Genomic DNA, 19,372 nt, shown 5'->3' on the forward strand with positions numbered 1-19,372 from the left:
CACGCCTGTAATCCCAGCACTTTAGGTGGCCGAGGCGGGCAGATCACGAGGTCAGGAGTTTGAGACCAGCCTGACTAACATGGAGAAACCCCGTTTCTACTAAAAATACAAAAATTAGCCAGGTGTGGTGGCACACGCCTGTAATCCTAGCTACTCAGGAGGCTGAGGCAGGAGAATCGATTGAACCTGGGAGGCGGAGGCTGCAGTGAGCCAAGACTGCGCCACTGCATTCCAGCCTGGGTGACAGAGCGAGACTCCGTCTGAAAAAAAATAAAATAAAATAAAGATTTATTCAGACCCACTTGCTCTTCCAAACGTTTCTGTGAAATTTACCTAGTTTTCATTTATATCCATGCTTCTTTTAATGGGTTAGAAACTCTTCAATAACCTCCTGCAAAGAGTCTCAAATCTGGCTTCAACTACCCTTGCCTAATTGGTCAGAGCATTAGAACCAACAAGTCAAAGCAGTCTTCCATAGCCTGTCTCCCCACCTCCCACCTCTACCCAAAAACATGTTTATAAGTCAGAGGTGACTTCAGCTGGGAGGGGAAGGGGTGGTCTCTTGTGTGTTGGAGTTAATTATTATCTCTTACTTCCTTTCCAGTGACATTATCCACCCCACCTTGAAATCCTAGAGCCATTTCTACAAGGTTCATTACTCCACTTCATTAAGCAACAGGTCCTGCTAGCTAAAGTCTTTAAAAAAAAAAATAGCAGTAGCAAGTGACAGTTTTAGCAACACTTCCTAACTCCAGTCTGTGACATGCCTATGAACTTTCCACATTAAGAGGAAGTGGTAGGGTGGAAAATTCTAACCTTTTCGAAACTTTGGGACTCTATAAAAATTCCCGGGTGGGAGAAGAAGCTGGAGAAGAAATCCTTGATCTGTAACTTAATATATGTGTATATTTTATTTGTACATATTGGCCTGCCTACCTCCATGTTATAAAGCACAACATCCTACATGCCACAGAGATGCATCTCACAGGAGGCTAAGACAAGGTACCAGTGCTCAAAAAGCTGACAGCAGAGGCAGAAGGAAGACGCGAACATAAAAAACAGTAACTAATTGTGAAGCAGGATGAAATAAGTGATAACAAAGGGGCAAGAGTGACGTGTGGTGGGTTCTGACTGATGGGAGGTTTTATATAGCAGCACCAAGTACCGTACAGATTCCAGGTTCAAACGCACACACAACAGGAAGATGAGAAAGCTTAAGACTCAAAATGGAATGGATTAGATAATATAATATATACGAAAGTCCTGGCAGATGGCTTCACTTATTGTTGTAAGAAGGAGTTAGCATTTGATTTGAGCTCTGAAGGTTAAAAGAATTTTAAGTGAGGAGAAAGGTGTTCCAGGCTGAGGAAACAAAGTAGAGACAGAGTTGACAGTTTGAGTCTCGGGAGTAAGGTGGGGAATGAAGAGTTGATGTGGTGCTAGCAAACAGTGCCTGGAGAGAGAAAACAGGAGTCTGAAAGCTATGCTAGACAAAGCACCAAGAGCTTTGTGTAACAGGCTGCGGAGCTGGGAGGAAATGAAGAAAAGAAAAAGGTGATTATTCAACCTCCGCATTCAGACACATCACCGCCACCTTCTCTCTGGTTCACCTGAACTGGTCAGAAATAACCAAAGGAGGATAAGGAAATCAACGTGTTGCAACAACAAGGACACCTCTGTAGCACTGCAGTGTCCTAATTGTGACTAATTGTGAAACAGTTCATCATCTCTGCTCACCCAGACCCCTCACCTATCAGCACCACCACCTCTTCCACCAATCCCCACAGTATTAACTCCATTTCCACTCTGTCCAACATCATCCCCCTCAACCCTTCAGCTCCGCCTCTTCAATCTGGACCAGCAGCAGCCCCTACTGCCAGAACGACACCACAGCCACCCAGCATGGCAGAGCAAGCTCGCACAGGCAAAGTGTGCTAGGAAATGGCTGCAAACTGTCTCACTAGGGATTGCCATCCTCTGCCAACTAAGGAATTCCATGGAAAAGATTCATGTCAGTGGACAGATCCAGATGGTGCCTGGTACTCTGCAGGTCCTCAGTAACTTTCTGTTAAATTGGGTCTTAATTGTTTGTGAGTTATTGATTATAATAAGTCCAATTTCTCAATAAATGGAGTTAGACATCAAGGAGCAACTGTGGTGTTGTCAAATGTGAGCCTAAAAGCTCAATACTTTCTACCGCAGCCCTCACTACCATTTTAGTATTATGTTCAAAAATAAGCATGAGATTTCCCCAGTTATAAAGATAATGCATATACATTATATAAAATTTGGAACATATCCAACTATCTTGCTTTTAAGTTCCCCAGAAAAACAACAACCAGAATCAGCTATTGCAGTCGTTTCCTACTGCTGCTGCCGCAAATTACCACAGATTTAATGGCTTAACACAAACATAAATTCATCTTACAGTTCTGGAGGTCAGAAGTCTGACCTAGGTCTTACTGGGCTAAAATCAAGGCATCAGCGGGGCTGTGTTCATTCTGGAGACTCTACTGGAGCATGTGTTTCTTTGCCTTTTCCAGCTCATGGGGGCTGCCTACACTCTTTTTTTTTTTTTTTTTTTTTTTTGAGACAGGGTCTTGTTCTGTTGCCCAGGCTGGAGTGTGATTACGTCATTACAGCCTCAACTTCCTGGGCTCAGGTGATCCTTCTGCCTCAGCCTCCTGGGTAGCTGGGACCACAGGTGTCTGTCACCACTCTTGGCTAATTTTTTTTTTTTTTTTTGGTAGAGATGAGGTTTTGCCATGTTGCCCAGACTGGACTTTAACTCCTAGGCTCAAGCAATCTGCCCACCTTGCCCTCCCCAAAGTGTTGGGATTACAGGCATGAGCCACCGTGCCCAGCCTACCCACATTCTTTAGCTTGTGGCCCCTTCATTCATCTTCAAAGCCAGCAACTTTGTGTCTCTTTGATCATTAGTCACATCTTCCTCTGACTCTCTTCTGCCTCCCTCTTTCACTTTTAAGGACCCTTGCGATTACATTGGGCCAACATGAATGATCCAAGATAATCTAGGATTGTCAGTTTGCTGATTAGCATGTCTAATCTTAATTCTTCTTTGCCATGTGAAGTAACAAATTCACAGATTCTAGGGATTAGGACACAAACATCTTTGGGGCGTCGTTGGCACTAATAATCCCTGTATTCAGAAATAGTAACCACAAACATTTTATTATGTAACTTTCTGTTCTTTTTAAGGTTCACATATATGCAAATATGTAATGCAGTCATGTGTCTCTTAACCATAGGGTTACATTCTGAAAAATGCACCATTAGGCAGTTTTGTCACTGTGTGAACATCATAGAGTGTACTTACATAAACCTAGATGGTATAGCCTTACACACCTAGGCTAGTTAGTATAGCTACACACCTGCACAACATGTTACTGTACTTAAAACTATAGGCAATTGTAGCACAATGGTTAGAATTTATGTATCTAAATATATCTAAACATAGAAAAGGTACAGTAAAAATATGATATAAAAGATTTTTCAAATGGTTCTCTTATGCAGGGCACATACCATGAATGGAGTCTGCAGGACTGGAAGTTGCGCTGGGTGAGTCAGTGAGTGAGTGGTGAGTGAATGTGAAGGGCTAGGACATTACTGCACACTACTGTAGACTTCATCAACACTGTACACTTAGGCTACACTCAATTTGTTAAAAATATATTTGTCTTTCTTCAATAATAAACTATTGGGATACATTCTGAGAAGTGTACTGTTAGGCAACTTTTTACCTACTATAACTTTTTTGCCTTATAAACTTTTAAATTTTGAAAAACTTTTTGACTCATTTGTAATAAAACTTAGCTTAAAACACACATTGTACAGCTATACAAAATATTTTCTTTCTTTACATCTTTAATCTATGATACACCTTTATCTATTTTTAAAATTTTTTATTTTAATTTTTACTTTTTAGGCTTTTTTGTTAAAAACTAAAACACAAGCACACACATTAGCCTAGGACTACACTGGGTCGGGATCATCAATGTCACTGTCTTCCACCTCCACATCTTGTCCCACTGGAAGGTTTTCAGGGGCAGTAACACGCATGGAGCTGTCCTCTCCTGTTGACAGCAATGCCTTCTTTCAGCATACCACCTAAAGGATCTGAAATATGTAAACCAGTAACAGTCATTTATTATCACTAGCAAGTATGAAGCACTGTGCATAATTGTATGTGTTATACTTTTATACAATTGGCAGTGCAGTAGGTTTGTTTACACCATCACCACAAGCAGGTGAGTAATGCCTTGTGCTACATCACTGGCTGTGATGGCTATGATGGCTATGATGTCACTAGGTGATAGGAATTTTTCAGCTCCATTATCATCTGATGGGATTACTTACGTGCCGTTGACCAAAATGTTGTTATTTGGCACGTGGCTGTACATGTAATAGGCTGTTCCTCCACTTTAAAGTGGGATAATATGCATGTAGGGAATGGAGTTTTCTGGATAACTATAGACCTGTAAGACATACTCTACTTTTAGATCAGCTAATAATCAACAAGGTTACTTTGAATATAATAATGGCTACTGAAAAGCCAGTGAAGTTTCCTCTTTTTCCCATTCAAATTGCCTGTGGAAGTGGAGTAAATGTATTAGTGTGTGTTGATTCATGAGTTGACCAAATTTGGCCAGAAAGTGAAAGCTTTGTTTATGGGAAGAATCAGAGGGTGTTCCAATGAAAACAGGAGCCACTGGCAGTAATGAAGCCTGGAGGTGTTCACACTTGTATTAATCATGCTTCAGCCTACTGAGTTCTGTGAAAAAGAGAACTTGTTTTATACATATAGTCTAATAACTTGTGTCTGACCTGGCAACTCCTTCGTTCCTTCTTCAGTTTTCTAAGATTACACAAACGTAAAGAATAGTGTCAGGCCTCTGAGCCCAAACTAAGCCATCATATAACCTGTGACCTGCATGTATACATCCAGATGGCCTGAAGCAACTGAAGATCCACAAACGAAGTGCAAATAGCCTTAACTGATGACATTCCACCATTGTGATTTGTTTCTGCCCCACTCTAACTGATCAATGTACTTTGTAATCTCTCCCACCCTTAAGAAGGTTCTTTGTAATTCTCCCCACCCTTGAGAATATACTTTGTGAGATCCTCCCCCACCCGCAAACCATTGCTCTTAACTCCACTGCCTATCCCAAAACCTATAAGAACTAATAATAATCCCACCACCCTTTGCTGACTCTCTTTTTGGACTCAGCCTGCCTGCATCCAGGTGAAGTAAACAGCCTTGTTGCTCACACAAAGCCTGTTGGTGGACTCTCTTCACAAAGATGCGTGTGACAAATAGGACATTTGATATTAGATATTTTTTTCTCCTAGCAGGACACTCATTAGTCATCATCAATTTTTTTTTATAGAATTGTTCTCACACGCTATTCTCTAGGTAGGGAGTTGCAAATAGTAAATCAATTGATGCTCAGAAGATATTAGAAAACTATTTGCAATTATAATTGCAAAGGGATATGCTATTTATTTATAGAGTACTTTTCCCCAGAATAATTTTTTTTGTTTGAGACAAAGTCTCTCTCTGGCTGGAATCCAGTGGCATGATTGTGGCTTATTGCAGATATGACCTCCTGGGCTCAAGGGATCCTCCTGCCTCAGCCTCCTGAGTACCTGGGACCAAAGGCACATGCCACTGCACCTGGCTAATTTGTTATTTTTTGTAGAGATGGGTTTTTGCCATGTTGCCCAGGCTGGCCTCAAACTCCTTGGCTCAAGTGATTTGCCTGTCTTGGCCTCCCACAGCCAGGCCATGCCTGGCCTAAAAGACTCCAAATCACTAAATTACTATGTTATCTTAAAAGATAGGTAGGAAGAGGCCGGGCGTGGTGGCTCATGCCTGTAATCCTAGAACTTTGGGAGGCCAAGGCGGGTGGATCACGAGGTCAGGAGATCGAGACCATCCTGGCTAACACAGTGAAACCCCATCTCTAATAAAAATACAAAAAACTGGCCAGGCATGGTGGCGGGTGCCTGTAGTCCCAGCTACTCGGGAGGCTGAGGCAGGAGAATGGCGTGAACCTAGGAGGTAGAGCTTGCAGTGAGCCGAGATCGTGCCACTGCACTCCAGCCTGGGCGACAGAGCGAGACTCTGTCTCAAAAATAAATAAATAAATAAATAAATAAATAAATAGATAAATAAATAAATAAAATAAAAAGATAGGTAGGGAGAGACATTTTGGTAAAGTTTATCTTGTCTGGTGATAAGGGAGAAGAGTCTCTCGGTCCAACTTTCCCTCTTTTTCCTTCTCCATTTTTCCCATCTCTTTAGACCCAACATTTTAAACCAGTGAAAGGATGGGCAGCAGTTAAGGCCAGATGGGGTGAGGAGTTAAATGTGTCATTTGCTCCCAACTATAGATTCTTTCAGAGGCAAAAACTCATTGATGCTTTAATCCAGGTTTGATCTGAGGTCTCCCTGTCCCTTGAGGTCTAGATAAAGTGAAATCAATACCCCATTGCCCCCCACTTCAAGGCTTGTGGCTGATTTCTAGAAATTCCTAAGCAGTTTACATTCTCAAACTCACCTCTGGCTCCAAACTTTTGTTTCCTCAGTTTATGGATTATTTCAGTGTCTTTTCATCTTCTTTCTTCTTTCTTCTTCTCCTCCCCTTCCTCTTTCCCCTCCCCCTCCCCCTCTTTCTCTTTCTTCTCCTTCTCCTTCTCCTTCTTCTTCTTCTACTTCCTTCTTCTTCCTTCTTCTCTTTCTTCTTTCTCCTGGTTCTTCCTCTTCTTTTTTTTTTTTTAAGACAGAGTCTTGTTCTGTCTCCCAGGCTGGAGGGCGGTGGCGTGATCTCGGTTCCCTGCAACCTGGCTCAAATGATCCTCCTGCCTCAGCTTCTCCAGTAGCTGGGATTACAGGTGGGAGCCACCAACGCCTGGCTGATTTTTATATATTTTGTAGAGACAGGGTTTTGCCATGTTGCTGTGGCTGGTCTCGAACTCCTGAGCTCACAAAAGTGATCTGTCTGCCTCGGCCTCCCAAAGTGCTGGGATTCCGCCGTGTCCGGCCTGCTTCTTCTGCTCAGCAATTCATTGACTCAGATATCATATTCAGGCTCTTTTCCAGTTTGTGTGCACACACAGACACACACACACACACACACCCCTCCCAGGAGGCCGTTTGTGTGGTAAGTGGACTTTACTGACGATTTGAGAGACAGACATGTGTTACAGTAGGTAGTCAGGCAGACATGAGTAGGGTAGGAGAGGGCCCCCTACTCACCAGAAACATCAGACGACCATCAGGTGATGGTCAGGCGGTTGTTAACTGTCTCTCTAAAATAATAATTGGTCATAGCCAGTGCCAGGGAAAGACAGTCTCCCAATAAATAGAAAACACATGAAACTCGTGATCAGCAGCTTCCCAGTAAGATCTTAGGAGTTAGGTGAGTGGGCTCCAGCATGCACATTAAGAGGCAAAATGGTGGAATTTAACTGGTATATGACCTTCTAGGAACACTCCACTGGTAAGGGAAGAACGCCTCAAGTGAGCATGTGTACAACTCCAGTAAACACACTGTGCATGCAGCCCCTCCCCCGTACTGACAGGCCACTGCACATGGGGTCAGCCCACCCCAAGGGAAGAATGGGGGGAGAAGTAATGCAACCCCGGAAGCATGCCAACATGGAAGACCCCAAGTCAAAGGTCAAACCATGCACTTGAATCTCTCAAGTCACCTGCTTGGCCCTCTTCCGAGTGTACTTTACTTCCTTTCATTCCTGATCTAATACTTTTTAATAAACTTTCACTCCTGTTCTAAAACTTGCCTGGGTCTCTCACTCTGCCTTATGCCCCTTGGTGGAATTTTTCTTCTGAGGAGGCAAGGAATGAGGTTGCTGTAGACCCGTATGGATTTGCCATTGCTAACACGTGAAAGTGGCAACTTCACCAAAGGAATTTTCACACAGTCTCTCTCTACCTCACCTGGTGCCCCTCCTTCCTCTGCAAGGCCAAACACATTCCTCTTGTTTTGTCATGCAGAACTGACCTGCCTTTTCTTTCTTTGCCACAGTCCTGGGGCAGGGCGCGCCTTTCCCCAGATGGCTTATCAAGGTATTACCCCAGGCACTGTTCCCTTCCTAAGAATAGTTCTGGTGCCAGCTGTTAAGATAATAAAAATTTCAACCCTGTAAAATTTATTTTTAAACTCCAGTGTTTTCTGCCCAGAGAAAACTAGTATTTCTTTTATTTGAGAAATATTTTTTGGTGTGTTTATTTTATGTCAGACATTATTGCTGGAGCTGAGAACACAGTGGGAAATTAGACACAATCTTGGCCCTCATGGAGTTTCTGTCTCCTGGAGGAGAAAAGTTTTAAACAAATAATGATGCAAATTATTTATTTATTTGTTTGTTTGTTTGTTTAGAGACAGAGTCTTGCTTTGTGGCCCAGGCTGGAGTGCAGTGGTGTGATGTTGGCTCACTGCAACCTCCGCCTCCCAGGTTCAAGCTATTCTCATGCCTCAGCCCCTGAGTAGCTGGGACCACAGGGGTGCACCACCACACCTGGCTAATTTTTGTATATTTGGTAGAGTCGGGGTTTTGCCACGTTGACCACGCTGGTTCCAAACTCCTGGCCTCAAGTGATCCTCCCACCTCGGCCTCCCAGAATGCTGGGATTACAGGAGTGAGCCACTGTGCTCAGCTGCAAATAATTTATTAACAAGTGTGGTACATGCCACAAAGGAAAATTTCTGAATATTATCTGGAAGGGTGTGAAGGGTGGCAGGGTGGGTGGTCAGGGAAGGTCTTGCCAAAGAAGGGGCTCCTGAGTGGAGGATGGGATAGTGAGGAGCTTGCTAAAGAGTGTATTTAACCAACGAAAGGTATGTTCAAAAGCCCTGAGATGGAAACAATGTTGCTGGTTTGTCTGAACACAGAAAGAGGCAAGTGGGGTTTCAGCAAGTAAGTGAGAGAAAGAAGGGTGAGAGGTTCTTGGTGTGGAGCCAGGACCCTTTTTAGGTAGAGTCTTACAGGCCATGGTGAGGAGTTAGGGTACCAATAGGGAAGTGACTTACTTGATTTATGTTTTAAAAGATCATTGTAGGTGCAGAATAGAGAATAGATTGCTTACACATTCCAGTATTGTATAATAAACAACTTAAACATCTACAGATGCAGAATTGGTTAAGTAAATTATGCTATATTTTCATGCAATGAAATTACCACGAAGCCATTGAAAATGGTGAGATGTAATCCCAGCACTTTGGGAGGCCGAGTCAAGTGGATCACGAGGTCAGGAGATCGAGATTATCCTGGCTAAAACGGTGAAACCCCATCTCTACTAAAAATACAAAAATTAGCTGGGCGTAGTGGCGGGCGTCTGTAGTCCCAGCTACTGGGGAGGCTGAGGCAGGAGAATGGCGTGAACCTGGGAGGCAGAGCTTGCAGTGAGCCGAGATCGCGCCACTGCACTCCAGCCTGGGTGACACAGCAAGTTCTGTCTCAAAAAAAAAAAAAAAAAAAAAAAATGGTGAGATGAATATATGTTGGCATGGTCAGATATCCACATTATAGTAAGAGGGAAAAAAAAAGACTTTTTTCTGAGGAATGCAAGCCCTTTTAATTATCAGGCCCAAAGAGACATTAAAATGAGACATCAATCACATCCTTCTCCCCACTTTGAGCTATGTATTCATCCCATGAAACTGCTTGCTATTGCCACAAGCTATAATAAGTTTACCTAAGTATGCCACACTGGGCACTATAACCACACCCTATAGGTTATCAATATATAGCCAATAACTAATCATGCTATTTCTGTAAACCAAGGAGAATTCCTGACAATCAACTTTGTCACTCGACTTGCTGTCCCCATTTTTTGCCTTTAAAAATCCACTTGTAGGCTGGGTGCGGTGGCTCACGCCTGTAATCCCAGCACTTTAGGAGGCTGAGGTCAGGAGTTCAAGACCAGCCTAGCCAACATGGTGAAACCCTGTCTCTACTAAAAATACAAAAGTTAGCTGGGCGTGGTGGTGGGTGCCTGTTGTCCCAGCTACTCGGGAGGCTGAGGCAGGAGAATGGCGTGAACCTGGGAGGTAGAGCTTGCAGTGAGTCGAGATTGCATCACTGCACTCCAGCCTGGGTGACAGAGTAAGATTCTGTCTCAAAAAAAAAAAAAAAAAAAAAAAAATCCACTTGTATTTCTCCAGTGCACTCCAGCCTGGGTGACAGAGGGAGATGCTATCTAAAAAAGAAAAAATAAATAAAATAAATAAATTCACTTGTAACTGCTGCTAATTGGAATGTATATTCAGAGCAACTTGAATTTATGATATTGGGTCGCAATCCTCAAGTTTACTCCAAATAATCGCTTTTTTTTTTTTTTTTTTTGGATGGAATTTAGCTCTTCTTGCCCAGGCTGGAGTGCAGTGGCACGATCTCAGCTCACTGCAACCTCTGCCTCCTGGGTTCAAGTGATTCTTCTGCCTCAGCCTCCTGAGTAGCTGGGATTACAGGCACCCACCACTACTCCTGGCTAATTTTTTGTATTTTTAGTAGAAATGGGGTTTCACCATGTTGGCCTGGCTGGTCTCAAACTCCTGACCTCAGGTGATCCTCCCACCTCAGCCTCCCAAAGTGTTGGGATTACAGGTATAAGCCACTGTGCCCAGCCATAATCTTTCTACCTATATTAATTTTGCCTCAGCTTTTTCCTTTTAGGTCAACAGGTAATTTGAGGGAGAGGAGTGAGAGTCAAGTTACAACATAATGTCTGTGTTGTTCTTTTCAAAAAAGTCTTAAAGTATATAAACTATATTGTCTATCTCTGGGTGGTAGCAATATAGACTTTTTTCCTCCTTTTTTGCTTACTTACTTTTTTTAGTTTTTCTACTTGAATAATAAAAAAGGCATGTAAAAATAAGTTCACCAGGCATAAGATTAGAATATGGCCTGACAGAAAACATTTAAATACAGAAATGTGTCATTTCATTTAACAAGAGTTATACCTATTGCTTACTTCAAAACATGAATACTTTGCAGCACATTTCAAATGTTATTCCATAAAATTTGTAATGAAAAACCAAAAGTGTGATCACTTAAATAGTATTCCTTAAAACAAAGTTCACAGTATTTCTCTTTTCCCTGAATGTATCAATGTCTTTAATCAAACATTTTCTCAGACTCAGTGTGAGATTCTCTCCCTCTTGAGTGCCCACTTGGGGAGTACTTCTGACTGTGTTACCTTGCCTCACTTTTTTGAATTAGGATTGGAAAATTCATTTTATGATCATTTCACTTAAAGTTCCAATGAAAACAACTTGAAGAATGGGAACTAAGATTCAGTGGAATATATCTGAGTTCCAGATATCTTTTTATGGTCATTGTTCATCTATTTGTACTCTGAAAGCATTGCACAATTCTAGACTTACACTTAGTTCAAGGCTTTCACCACTGGGTGAAGCGTTAAGTCCCTCAAATATTAGCTTTTCAATAACAATAGCATATCTGATCAAATGCCGATGGACCAGTATTTGTGATTTTCTGGCTGTAGCAGTGCGGGTTTTAAGTTCCCTGAAATCTTGATCTTTCCGAACTTCCTTTTTTAATTGAAAGGAATCCTTTGAATTTTAAATTTCATGTCATGTTTTATGACAGTAGCTTGCTGTAAATGTAATCAGTCTTTTTACTTGTATGCTTGCAAAAACTGAAGATTTTTTCCCTTGTTTATTACTGTCTTTTTTTGAAATGATTTTCTGTCACTATTGTATAAAATAGCTTAGATTTCCTAGGTCCTCTGATGATCCATGTCCAAAACAATTTTAAATAAACTGTGTAGAAAATATATACCTTACTAATTACGCTAAAGGAAAAGGTGAATAAAAAGCCAGCACTTTGGGAGGCCAAGGTGGGCAGAGCACAAGGTCAGGATATCAAGACCATCCTGGCTAACACGGTGAAACCCCGTCTCCACTAAAAATACAAAAAATTAGCCGGGCATGGTTGTGGGTGCCTGTAGTCCCAGCTACTCTGGGGGCTGAGGCAGGAGAATGGCGTGAACCCGGGAGGCGGAGCTTGCAGTGAGCCGAGATCGCGCCACTGCACTCCAGTCTGGGCGACAGAGCAAGACTCTGTCTCAAAAAAAAAAAAAGCTATTTTTAGGCCGGGTGCAGTGGCTCACACCTGTAATCCCAGCACTTTGGGAGGCCAAGGTGGGCAGACCACTTGAAGTCAGGAGTTTGAGACTAGCCTTACCAACATGGTGAAACTCTGTCTCTACTAAAAATACAAAAAAATTAGCCAGGCATGGTGGCAGGTGCCTATAATTCCAGCTACTCAGGAGGCTGAGGTGGGAGAATTGCTTGAACCAGGGAGGCGGAGGTTGTAATGAGCTGAGATCACACCACTGCACTCCAGCCTGGGCCACAGAGCTAGACTCCATCTCAAAAAAAAAAAGGGTATTTTTACAACTGGGCAGCTTTAATACTTTCAGATACAATAGCCATAGAGATACCCCTTCATTGGGCCAAGGTGTTGGCAAGAAATCACTGGCCGAGCGTGGTCCCAGCTACTCTGGAGGCTGAGGCAGGAGAATTGCTTGAACCCAGGAGGTGGAAGTTGTAGTGAGCCGAGATCACGCCAATGCACTCCAGCCTAGGTGATAGAGCGAGACTCTGTCTCAAAAAAAAAAAATAAAAAAATCATTGACACCTACTTTGGGGAAACAGTTTTTTACAACACAGTCATTGCTATGTTATTATTTGTATTTGAAACCTATAAAATTCTTTCAAGACAGCTTGCTTTCTTGTTCTTCTTCCTTTTTTTCTTTATTTCTTTTTTTCTTTTTAGCAAAACAATTTTCTATTGGTAGAGCAAGCATACACTTCAGTTCATGTAATTTTTTTTTTTTTTTGAGACAGGATCTTGCTCTATCACCCAGGCTGGAATGCAGTGGCACAATCTTGGCTCACTGTAACCTCTGCCTCCCAGGCTCAAGCAAACCTCCCACCTCAGCCTCCCTAGTAATTAGGATCACAGACACATGCCACCATGCCCGGCTAGGTTTTTTTTTTTTTTTCTTTTTTTTTTTGTAGAGGCAGAGTTTCACCATGTTGCCCAGGCTGGTCTTGAACTCCTGGGTGAAAGTGATCTGTCCACCTCGGCCTACCAAACAGTTAATCCTAACGATGAATTCTGATTTTAGTAGAGGATGTATTAATCATAGCAATAAAGTTTTATTACGCTACATTTTATTTTAAATAACCACATTTAACAAAAATACATTTCTAGACTGCATAGCCACAGAAACACTATACCTTCTGTTCATCTCTGAGCCTGACAGTAACACTAGCATTTATGTAACATTGTATGGTTTCCAAAGATGTCCTAAGATCTTAGGTGGTAGATGTGTAAAAAAAAAAAAGCAAGTGGTTGTGTATTATGTTTTGAAAGCTTAACTTTTCAGCGAACACAGCTAGTTTTAATGACCATGTGACATAGACTCACAATCCTTGTACTGTAATTGTTAATGGCCAAAATAAACAACTTAGCAGGTTTTTAGTCCAATCAACAAGCAGGCATGGAACACCTGCTATTTGTAGGCACCAGCACAGAACTTCAGGTATACAAATATGATTACAGTTAACTGCCAATTTCCAGAGGCTTATTCTTTAATAGAAGTATAGTTATGGAAGTAAAAAGGAGAGAACAATTAATTTTGATAAGAAAGATCAAGGAAAGCTTTAAAAAGAAGTAGCATTTGATCTAAGTCCTATCAAGAAGAATCTTTTTAAAAAAGAAATTACCAGCATTGTTGGCCGGGCGTGGTGGCTCACGACTGTAATCCCAGCACTTTGGGAGGCCGAGGCGGGTGGATCACAAGGTCAGCAGATCGAGACCATCCTGGCTAATGCGGTGAAACCCCGCCTCTACTGAAAATACAAAAATTAGCCGGGTGTGGTGGCGGGCACCTGTAGTCTCAGCTACTCGGGAGGCTGAGGCAGGAGAATGGCGTAAACCCTGGAGGCAGAGCTTGCAGTGAGCCGAGATCGTGCCACTGCACTCCAGCCTGGGCGACAGAGTGAGACTCCGTCTCTAAAAAAAAAAAGAAAAAAGAAATGACCAGAATTGTCTTTCAAAGATATCTGCTTAGGAAGTTGTGTTTTCATTCCACTGATGGGGCTGATGTGCAAAATATTTTAGAAATGACGTCTAGATCCTATTTTGCATCACAGGATAATCAACCCCATTTCACTGCAGTCACAATTTTCTTTTTTAGTAGACTGCTCTCCAGTCAGTTCAACCAGAAAGCATTTCTCCTTTCAGAGGACTAGGGCTTGGAGGATGCCCAGACACTCTGGCCTCACCCCCATTTCTTTGTAGTCTGTGGAGAGATGGAGAAAGGAACAATGTTTCTGGGAATTTGCAGATCTCTGTCTAAGGGAGCTTTTTTGTCTGCCACTGAGCCTAAATGACCTGTAGAAGTGCAGAAACCATTAGTGGTTTGAAGACAGCAGCCCTGTCTTAAGTGGAAATATTTTGTTCTGTAACAAATAAGTAGAGATTTCAGCCATTTCCACTAAACTTTGCTGCATGGAAAAAATGGAAGTAAGGGATTTGGTTTTGTTTCGTATATAATTAAAACAACCCAGTCTTCCCAGATTGGCACTTGTGGAAATTGGGAAACTGGGATCAGAACATAAGCCACTCACCCTTGATGTTAGATGCTTTGCATCTCATCATGCCACCAGGGATAGGAAAGCATTCTTTTTTTTTTTCTTTTTTTTTCTTTTCCTATTCATGGCTAGTACTCCTTACAGAATCAATCAAAAGTAAAGAGCATGTCTAAAATAATTTGGAAGTATACTTCAATTTTATCTAATGTCCAGTTCAAAGAGAGAAGACAAAAAGAGAAGAAATTGGAAAGGTGGAAGAGAGAAGAATAGATAAACCACGGGGTAAAGAAAGTAGAAAGGGTGAGTTAAGAAGTGGAAGAGGACAGAAGAGAGAGAAGCAATCCACAGTGGAAGAAACACAGGTTCACATCTAGAATGCTGCACTCTTATCACTCCTTTTAAAAGTGCTAAGTGGCCGGATACGGTGGCTCACACCTGCAATCCCAGCACTTTGGGAGGCCAGATCACTTGAGGTCAGTGTTCAAGACCAGCCTGGCCAACATGGTGAATCCTCGTCTCTAATAAAAATATAAAAATTAGCCGGGCGAGGTGGCAGACGCCTGTAACCCCAGCTACTCGGGAGGCTGAGGCAGGAGAATCGCTTGAACCCAGGAGGCAGAGGTTGCAGTGAGGTGAGATCGCACCGCTGGACTCCAGCCTGGGCGACAGAGCGAGACTCCATCTCAAGAAAAAAAAAAGTGTGTGGTGCCTCCCCTCCCCCCTCCTCCTCCTGCTCCTGCCATGTAAGACACCTGCTCTTGCTGCCTTTTGCCATGAGTAAAAAGCTCCCTGAAGCCTCCCTAGAAGCAGATGCTTCCTGTGAAGCTTGTGGAACCATAAGCCAATTAAACCTCTTTTCTTTATAAATTACCCAGTCTCAGGTATTTCTTTATAGCAATGGGAGAATAGAACTAATATATTAAATAACATATTAAATACATGTTTATGTATAAGTATAAATTCAATATAATATCTATACACATATTTACATATGTAAACTAATTACTATAGATCAATCAGTAGGGAGATAGATAGAGATAGATATATAAGACATGATTCTTAGCCTTCAGAAGTTCAAAATCTAGGAGGGGAGATAAAAGTGAAAACATATAATTACAAAGCAATAGAAATAATTGCCATAATGGATATGTGAACTGAAGCAAACAGGAGAAACTAACTTTGCCCAGAAGAGAATAAAAGGAATTCACTTATATTAGGACTTATTATTATTCTGTTTTATAAATCAGAATTTTCACATTCCAACATAAGAGGGGAACATCTATATAAGGTTTTAAAAATTTATCTTGGCCGCGAGCCTTGGCTCACGCCTGTCATCCCAGCACTTTGGGAGGCCAAGGCAGGCAGATCATGAGGTCAGGAGATGGAGACCATCCTGGCTAACATGGTGAAACCCCGTCTGTACTAAAAATACAAACAAATTAGCTGGGCATGGTGGCGAGCACCTGTAGTCCCAGCTACTCAGGAGGCTGAGGCAGGAGAATTGCTTGAACCCGGGAGACAAAGGTTGCAATGAGCAGAGATCACACCACTGCACTCCAGCCTGGGTGACAGAGCGAGACTCTGTCTAAAAATTTTTATATATATATATACACATATACACATTTTAAAAAATTTATCTCATTAAGCAAATAGGCCTGCAATAGCATTGAGAGTGTGATACAAGAATTTGCAACACGGAATAACCGTTGCATAATGTACCAAGGAAGTGCTGAAACTACCCTATTAATGAAGCCATTCTTTAATTTAATTGTATGATAGTGTGTGTAAACAGACAACTGTGAATAAATGATATACTAGACATATGTATCATTTTATTCGTTCACGCATTTGGAAATTTTCACGCGCACCATATTGTGTAGGTACCAATGAGGAAACAGATTATTAAGGCATCATTCCTGCCTCAAGGAGATCATAACCTTGTAAGGGAAGTAAAATATGCTAAAGTGACTACAATTCAGAGCAGTTTGTGCCCAGTGTCCTGAGAGCTATATAACTAAAATATGAAAGAGTTTAGAGAAAATGCTTAGCCTTGGTATGAGGGATGACTTTTTAGGAGAACATGAATTCGAACTGGGTCATCAGGAATGGGTAGGTTTATTGCAGGTGGCTATCATGGAGACAGGGTAAATGTTCCAAATAAAAGAATCCTTTGAATCATATGAGCATAGCAACAGCAAATATTCTAACTTGGTTTGAGTTCAAGGAACATAAAGCAGAGTTGTGGAGATCATTTTTGAAGGATTAATTAGCAATAGGTCATAGGTGGCCTGAACCTTAGGAAAAAAACCCAAACAGTTCTACCAACATTTATTGAGGGCTTATAATAGCCCAGGAGTTGAGAATTCACAGATGAATAAAATGAAGCCTCTGCCCTTGGCAACTCAGAGGTACTATTCCTGATGTCTTAGAGATAAGTGTAGAACAATGATTACAAAATCTGAGGGTACGTGCTATAATGAAGATATGTACAAAGGACTGTGGGAGCAATTACCTCTCGCTGGAGGAGTTAGAAAAGACATCAGAGAGGAAATGCTGTTGCAATTGGGTCTTGATAAATGAGTGCAGAAAAAACAAGGACATAATGTTTCTTCTGCATACAAAGTCCCAGAGACATGGAAGAGCTGGCTTAATCAAAGAACAATCTGTGATCCGATGTGACTCAAGGGGAAAAGTATTGGGAATTAAGGCTGTAAAGAGAGGTTGGAGTCAAAATGAGAAAGGCCTCATGCATTGTGCTAAGGAAAGTTGTGTTGGACTTAAGTCTTTTCAGCTTGTGATTTTCAATATTTTAAATGCTAGAATTTTTGGCAGGATAGTGGAAAGGATTAAAAGTCCAGAAACTTTAGCCAGGCTTGGTGGCATGTGCCTGTAGTCCCAGCTACCAGGGAGGCTTGAGCCCAGGAGTTCAAAGTTGCAGTGACTTATGATCGTGCCACTGCACCCCAGCCTGGGTGACACAGCAAGACCCTCTCTTAAAAAAAAAAAAAAAAATTCTGGATACACTAAACAAGCCAGCAGCAATTACAGCACAAACCGTAGTATAGTGTAGCTATGGTCTCACAGTGTCTGTAAAAGCATCCATAGTTACTGCACTATTCACTTGGTTGACCTTCAGCACTATGTTTCTTTTGGAGCAGAGCTGTTTATTCCCAGACAGTGTGCACTTTTAAATACTCGGAGGTGATGTTCTCACAAGTTCCAGTAAGCACCAGATCATTCCCTTGGCATAGACTTGATGTTACTCTAAGCCTCTTTCCTCTTACTTATAGCAAGTTGTACTCTGTTTAATATTCCACAAGTTTCTCCGATCAGCGTTGTTTGACAGAAATTGCTCTTAAAAGTTTGAATGCTGGCCAGGCGCGGTGGCTCACACCTGTAATCCCCGTACTTTGGAGGCAGGTGGATCAACTGAGGTTAGGAGTTCGAGACCAGCCTGGCCAACATGGCGAAACCCTGTCTCTAGTAAAAATACTAGTTGGACATGGTGATAGGTACCTGTAATCCCAGCTACTCGGGAGGCTGAGGCAGGGGAATCGCTGGAACCCTGGAAGTGGAGGTTGCAGTGAGCCGAGACTGCGCCATTGTGATCCAGCCTGGGCAACAAGAGCAAAACTCCATCTCAAAAAAAAAAAAAAAAAGGTTTGAATGCATTTTACCTATGGATCAAAAGGTGGTAGGATGTTTACAAAGTATGCAAAGTATGACACAAGGTAAGACACAAAGTGCTATGTCTTACCAGATGAAAACCATTGCTGTAAGCAATAGAGTCCTGAAAGATGTTTTAATGGGTGGATCCTAAAACAAAAGTGATGATATGAGCAGATTAATAAAAATTCCATGTGCAAAACGGGTTGAAGAATGGAGACACTGGGAGCTGATGTGGCCATTTAAAGCCAGAATGAGGACCAGAACTAGGGTTTCAGTAGAAAGGGAGATTAGGGGTCACTTTATTAAGGAAATATGGGATTCGGCAATTGATCATATGGGGAAGGGGTGTCACGAAAAGGAGTAAAAGATGGATCTGACATTTTATGCCTGGTTGAATGCAAGAATACTGGTGCCATTACAAGAAACAGGATAATCAGGAATAACAGCTATTTGAGATTGTATGAGAAATGTGGCTCAGGGTAATTGAGTTTTAAATGGTAGCTATAAATTAGCCAAGATTAGTGATGTCTTTTAGAATATTCTTACGGTTCTAATAAAATCCTGGGGAAAGAGGATATTGCCCAATATAGCAGTTCAGTGTATTTTGATTTTTTGTTTATACTGTCCCATATATAATTGCCTTTATTTAATTAATTTATTTTTTTGAGACAGAGTTTCACTCTTCTTGCCCAGGTTGGAGTACAGTGGCACAATCTTGGCTCATTGTAACCTCCACCTCCCGGGTTCAAGTGATCCTCATGCTTCAACCTCCCAGGTAGCTGGGATTACAGGCACGTGCCACCACGCCTGGCTAATTTTTTCTATTTTAAGTAGAGATGCGGTTTCACCATGTTAATCAGGTTGTTCTCGAACTCCTGACCTCAGGTGATCCACCCCCCTCGGCCTCCCAAAGTGCTGGAATTACAGGTGTGAGCCACCACACCCAGCCTATAATTGCCTTTAAATGCAATTTTTTTTTTGAAAAACTGATTTACTTACCATTTTTGTGGAATCCATTAATATAAGAA

Source organism: Pongo pygmaeus, chromosome 7, assembly GCF_028885625.2.
Source record: "Pongo pygmaeus isolate AG05252 chromosome 7, NHGRI_mPonPyg2-v2.0_pri, whole genome shotgun sequence".
NCBI classification, from domain to species: Eukaryota; Metazoa; Chordata; class Mammalia; order Primates; family Hominidae; genus Pongo; species Pongo pygmaeus.